The sequence below is a fragment of the Pantherophis guttatus genome, chromosome 14 (genome assembly GCF_059756535.1).
Source record: "Pantherophis guttatus breed Tessera chromosome 14, ASM5975653v1, whole genome shotgun sequence".
Lineage (NCBI taxonomy): Eukaryota > Metazoa > Chordata > Lepidosauria > Squamata > Colubridae > Pantherophis > Pantherophis guttatus.
The window spans coordinates 10,630,276-10,635,600 of NC_142076.1; the positions used below are offsets into that span (position 1 = coordinate 10,630,276).

General features: G+C 46.4%; 1 protein-coding gene across 1 annotated transcript in view; it reads left to right on the forward strand.

Moving 5' to 3' along the window:
- Positions 1-1,346: 1,346 nt before the first annotated feature.
- LOC117667242 (glucagon receptor-like) overlaps positions 1,347-5,325 on the forward strand; it is a 29,573-nt gene continuing 25,594 nt past the window's right edge. Inside the window, exon 1 of the mRNA XM_060692954.2 lies at positions 1,347-1,541. The gene's annotated coding sequence lies outside the window, so the exon portion shown is untranslated. The remainder of the gene's footprint in view (positions 1,542-5,325) is intronic.

Below are 5,325 nucleotides of genomic sequence, written 5' to 3' on the forward strand. Positions count from 1 at the left end.
CTTCATTTGGATGATAGTTAAAAGAATAAACTAAATAATGGATTGCTATTAAATGGCAATTGGTTGCTTTCTATTATTTAACGGATTGACGGATTAACAGAGGTGGAAGGGACTCGTAGGTCATCTATCCCAACCCCCACCCAAGCAGGAGACCCTACACCATTTCTGACAGATGACAGTCCAGTCTTTTCTTGAATGCTTCCAGTGATGAAGCTTTAATTTAATGGGACGGTATGGATTCATCAAAGGCTATAGAAACATACTAAGCCAGAACCAAGCCAACCGCTTTATTATTTATTTATTTGTTTGTTTGTTTAGACTTATATGCTGCCCTTTCTCGGAGAGGACTCAGGGCAGCTCACAACAATAAAAAAGAAAAATAAAACAAAAACTTTGGGTTAAAAGTTACACATAAAATCTCTAAAATCAATTAAAATCCATTTTAAAACCCCCCATCAGTCCAGGCCGGCCAGGCGAAATAGCCACGTTTTTAGTTCGCGGCGGAAAGAGCGAAGGTCGGGGGCCATCCAGGGGGAGCTGATTCCAGAGGGTAGGTGCCCCCACAGAGAAGGCCCGCTCCCTAGGGGTCACCAGCCGACACTGTCTGGCCTATGGCACTCCAAGTAGGCCCTCTCTGTGGGAACGCACCGGGCGATGGGGAGCTATTGCTGGCTGCAGAAGGTCCGCCAAATATCCCGGTCCTAAGCCATGGTTGTGTTCCCACCTGCTAAACCACAATGTACACTTGTGAACTTTTTTTTTAAAAAAATTTTTTTTTTATTTATATGTCGCCCTTCTCCGGAGACTCAAGGCGGCTTACAATGCGTTAAGCAATAGCCTTCATACTTTTGTATATTTATACGAAGTCAACTTAACTTAGCACATCGGAAACAAAGCCCAAGAGCCAAGAAGCTCCTTTAGCCGATATTTTCATTCATTGCACACCCCACTCCTCAGCCGTCCTTGTTGGTTGTGTAACGCTGGGAAATCCAGGTCCGGTCTGGAAGGCTCAGCGCCTCGTGTGAACGGACCAGCCGGCCAGGTGAGTTATCCACACCCCTCCAAAACGGAGCCCAGGGCGATCTGCGCGACCCCTACGCCTGGCCGGCTGAGCTTCCCAACTTTGCGCAGGAAAAACCAGAAAAACCAGACGCGGCGCTTGCAGAAGGAGAAACTTGCCACGCGGGGACGGGGGTGGGGAGGCGTTTTCCACTCACTCACTCACCCACGCACGCACCCACCACCCAAGCCAGGTTTCTTTAAAATGCCGCCCCCGAGCAGGACGCCACGTGGAGCAGGGAGGGGCGGTGGCGGTGGCTGGGCAGGCTAGGACGCGCCAAACCTCTACTGGATACCGGGTCTTCTGCGGAGGCGCAAGCTTCTTCGCCTCTTCGCCCGGGGCGATCTTGACCTACTGGTGGTAGTGTGCCGTGCCGTGCCTGGCGTTTTCCCCACCAGCGCGGGGTCTGTGGGGCGCGAGAAAGACCTCTCCATCTACCCGGAGGTGGGAAACAGGCTTCTACAGGAAACACACTAAGGAGGTAAGGGGCAGGGAGACGCCCCCGAGGCCGGGAAAGCTTGGGGTGGGGGGGTGGGGGGGTTGTGAGGTAGAGCCCGAGGGACACGGCAACAACCTCGACCACACGCGCCGTGTTGAGTATAATATGCATCAACATGCATACATGGCATGTACGCGCGCAATTTCCCAGGTGGAGAGTTGCTAAGGCTTAATTGAAGTCTGGACGAAGCGGGGATTTGACTCCAGAAAATTTTGCATTGGGGGCGTGGGGGGAAGATAAGGAAGTGGGGTATCTCTGCAAGAGTGTGTCTGAGGGTGTGCAAAGGATCTTCTTCTTCTTCTTCTTCTTCTTCTTCTTCTTCTTCTTCTTCTTCTTCTTCTTCTTCTTCTTCTTCTTCTTCTTCTTCTTCTTCTTCTTCTTCTTCTTCTCCTTCTCCTTCTCCTTCTCCTTCTCCTTCTCCTTCTTCTCAGCAGCCAGTCATGCCATTGGTCCTTCCAGCTGGGTCACAGAATAGGGTTTTTTTGTTTTTCTTGGTCGTATCTGGAGACTTGAATGAGAGGGGCATCATTTCCCTCTCCAAATATTTCCAAATATCATCCAATTTGTAGAGTCTCGCATGGATTTGGGGTGCTTTTGGATTTTAAAGGGAAGCTGACCGGGGCACCGAGGACTTTGTTAGGATGCCTCCTTTTGAATTCTCAGTCTTCTTTCAAGCCTAAGGAGCCTTCTAGAAAAAAAAATGTCCAGAGAGGAAGAGGAAAGAGATGGTTACTGTCCTTAAAAGGCTCCGGAACTTGTGGGCTTTGGTGAAGATAAAACGAAGGTGGTGGAATTTCTGCCTGGATTTCAAAACGTACCTTCAATGGCATCTCTGAACATGGGACTTGATGAATATAGAATAGAATAAGAGTTGGAAGGAACCTTGGAGGTCTTCTAGTCCAACCCCCTGCTTAGGCAGGAAACCCTACACCACTTCAGACAAATGGTTATCCAATATCTTCTTAAAAACTTCCAGTGTTGGAGCATCCACAACTTCTGGAGGCAAGTTGTTCCACTGATTCATTGTTCTAACTGTCAGGAAATTTCTCCTTAGTTCTAGGTTGCTTCTCTCCTTGATTAGTTTCCACCCATTGCTTCTTGTCCTGCCCTCAGGTGCTTTGGAGAATAGCTTGACTCCCTCTTCTTTGTGGCAGCCCCTGAGATATTGGAAGACTGCTATCATGTCTCCCCTGGTCCTTCTTTTCATCAAACTAGACATACCCAGTTACTGCAACCATTCTTCATATGTTTTAGCCTCCACTCCCCTAATCCTCTTTGTTGCTATATCTGTCTAAATATCTGTCTGGATTTATTCTTAAAATTCAATTCTTCCTCAAAGAAACTCGTTTGAGTCTAATTGTAACTCATGATTATTTCATGTTTGAATAGAGCTGGAAGGGACCTTGGAGGTCTTCTAGTCCAACCTTCTTCTCAAGCAGGAGACCCTATACTGTTCTGGACAAATGGTTGGCCGATCTGTTCTTGAAAGATCTCCAGTGATGGAGCTTCCACAACTTCTGAAGGCAAACTGGTCCACCATTTAATTGTTCTAATCTAACTGTTAGGAAGTTTCTCCTTAATTCCAAGTTGCTTCTTTTCATTTTCAGCACAAAATAATATGCAAAACTAGCTGTGATGTGATGGAAATCTTACTCTAAAGCGGGGGTCCTTTACCTTGGCAATTTTAAAACCTGTGGACTGCAACTCCCAGAATTCCCCAGCCAGACTGTGGAGTTCGAAGTCCACAGGTTTGCCAAGGTTGGACATCTTGCTCTAAAGTACCTGAAGGGACTAAGAAAGAGTGATGTACTCTTTTTGTACTGATGTACTCATTATCACCTGAAGGCTCAGTGATGGACAATTCCTACACAACATTCTTCAAGTGCCTTGAAGAAATTGAAGGAAAGAATGCAATGCTCAAAGGGTTTTAATCAGGGGTGAAATGATCCCAGTTCAGACCGGATTGTCTGATCTGGTAGCGATGGAGGCGGGTGGTTCGGAGAACCGGTAGCAAAAATCCCTGCCCCCCACCCCATGCCCAGCTGAGCCGCGCAATCATCAGAGGCTTTTTTTTAAATTTTTAAAAGCATTTTTTCTACAACCTCTTCGGCCAAAAAAATGCTTTTAAAAGTAAAAAAAAAAAGCCTCTGATGATCACGCGGCTCAGCTGGGATCATCAAAAGCTTTTAAAAGAAAAAAACCTTTTTTTCTTTTAAATGCCTCTGATGATCCAAGCTGAGTTGCCTGATCGTCAGAGGCATTTAAAAGAAAAAAAAGTCTCTGCTGATCAGGCAACTCAGCTGGGATCGTCAGAGCCTTTTGAAAGCATTTTTTAACAACCTCTTCACCGAAGAGGTTTTTTTTTTTTAATTTGATTTATATGCCGCCCTTCTCCGGAGACTCAGGATGGCTTACAATGTGCTAAGCAATAGCCTTCATCCTTTTGTATATTTATACAAAGTCAGCTTATTTCCCCCAGAACTGGGTCCTCAATTTACCTACCTTAGAAAGGATGGAAGGCTGAGTCAACCTTGAGCCTGGCAAGATTCGAACCTGCAGTAATTGCAGACAGCTGGTCTTAATAACAGGGTGCTTTAGACCACTGTACTACCAAGGCTCCTACCAAGGTTTGTAGAAAAAATGGTTTTAAAAGTTAAAAAAAAAATTGGCCACACCCACCCAGTCACATTACCCTCCCAAGCCACGCCCACAGAACCAGTAGTAACAAATTTTAGATTTTACCCCTGGTTTTAATGTTAGCTGCAAGCAGGAACATGTTTGACCAGAAAGAGGGAGTCCAGCATAGTTCAGAAATTAGATTCAGGTCGTCCCTGGATTCATGTAACCTGTCCTGCTTTGAGGACAGAAGGGAGCACCAGAAGTTTCTAGCCTGACCCAACCAAGTCCAAAGGTGGGCTAAACAAGAGAACAAGTTGAACCTAGCAGTGAAAAGAAGATCCCAGAGCAGAGAAGATTTAGATGACACGATAGCTATCCTCTAGCACAGGGGTCGGCAACCTTAAACCCTCAAAGAGCCACAAAGGTCCTAACCGGAAGCCCCCCCTTCAATTCTGGAGCCAACCGGAAGTCCAGTTCCCCCACCATAGAGTCTCCTCCTAGTGCGGTGTCCTTTTTCCTCTACTTGTCCTAACCAAAAGCCCTATCAATTGTGGAGCCGACCAGAAAACCCACCCCTTGCCATAGAGTCTCCTCCTGGGACGCCATGTTTCCCTCCTTTAACCGGAAGCTTCTCTCCAAATTGTGGCACTGACCAGCGACAGGGAGCCGCAGCAGAGGGATGAAAGAGCCACATGCGGCTCCAGAGCCACAGGTTGCTGACCCTTGTTCTAGCACTTGAGGGGCTGTCACAAAGAAGAGGGGGGGTTGACTTATCCTACCCTCAGGTGCTTTGGAAAATAAGAAGTAATGGGTGGAAAACTTGTTAAAAAGAGTAGAAGTAAGGACAACATTTCTACAGCAAGAATGATGAATCAGACCCCATTAAGAGCCATAGGTTGGCTTGGATTGTTGTGGCCATGTCTATATTCACACAATTTGCTAGGTCCCTTTTTTAAAAAATTTAGCCACGGTTAATGATGCAATTGTGGCTAGCCGTATCCATTCAACAGAGGAGACCATTATGGTTTTCAACAGTGGGTTTTCATAACTTGTTAGATCCGACTTAAAGGATCCATGTTATAAGTTCATGGGTGTTCTGTCCCTGTCTCACACACGCACACAAACAGTCAGCCAGGAGTTAATAAAA